The sequence below is a fragment of the Bison bison genome, unplaced genomic scaffold, assembly GCF_000754665.1.
Source record: "Bison bison bison isolate TAMUID 2011002044 unplaced genomic scaffold, Bison_UMD1.0 scf7180017864228, whole genome shotgun sequence".
In the NCBI taxonomy this organism is placed as follows: Eukaryota; Metazoa; Chordata; class Mammalia; order Artiodactyla; family Bovidae; genus Bison; species Bison bison.
Window position 1 is genome coordinate 427,944 of NW_011494800.1, and position 998 is coordinate 428,941.

At 38.7% G+C, this 998-nt stretch overlaps 1 protein-coding gene across 1 annotated transcript in view; it reads left to right on the forward strand.

The window, feature by feature from the left end:
- MRPL1 (mitochondrial ribosomal protein L1) overlaps positions 1 to 998 on the forward strand; it is a 72,048-nt gene that overhangs the window by 20,693 nt on the left and 50,357 nt on the right. The gene's annotated exons all lie outside the window — the stretch shown is intronic.

A 998-nucleotide genomic window follows, 5' to 3' on the forward strand; every position in this document is an offset into this window, starting at 1 on the left:
CTTCATTTGCTGTTATTTTCTCCCATTCTGAAGGCTGTCTTTTCACCTTGCTTATAGTTTCCTTTGTTGTGCAGAAGCTTTTAATTTTAATTAGGTCCCATTTGTTTATTTTTGCTTTTATTTCCAATATGCTGGGAGGTGGGTCATAGAGGATCCTGCTGTGATGTATGTTGGAGAGTGTTTTGCCTACATGTACCCCAATGTTCATCACAGCACTGTTTATAATAGCCAGACATGGAAGCAACCTAGATGACCATCAGCAGATGAATGGATAAGAAAGCTGTGGTACATATACACAATGGAGTATTACTCAGCCATTAAAAAGAAAACATTTGCATCAGTTCTAATGAGGTGGATGAAACTGGAGCCTATTATACAGAGTGAAGTAAGCCAGAAAGAAAAACACCAATACAGTATACTAACACATATATATGAAATTTAGAAAGATGGTTACAATAACCCTGTATGTGAGACAGTAAAAGAGACACAGATGTATAGAACAGCCTTTTGGACTCTGTGCAAGAGGGAAAGGGTGGGATGATTTGGGAGAATGGCATTGAAACATGTATAATATCATATATGAAACGAATTGCCTGTCTAGGTTCGATGCATGATACAGGATGCTTGGGGCTGGTGCACTGGGATGATCCAGAGGGATGGTACGGGGAGGGAGGAGGGAGGAGGGTTCAGGATGGGGAGCACATGTACACCCATGGAGGATTCATGTTGATGTATGGCAAAACCAATACAATATTGTAAAGTAATTAACCTCCAATTAAATAAATTTATATAAAAAATAAAATGAATAAACAACAAGGACCTACTGTATAGCACATGGAATTTGGCTCATTGTTATGTGGCAGCCTAGATGGGACAGGAGTCTGGGGGAGAATAGATACATGTACATGTATGGCTGAGTCCCTTCTCTGTTCATCTGAAACTATCACAACATAAATCAGCTATACCCCAATACAAAATAAAAAGTTTTAAGAAAAAGA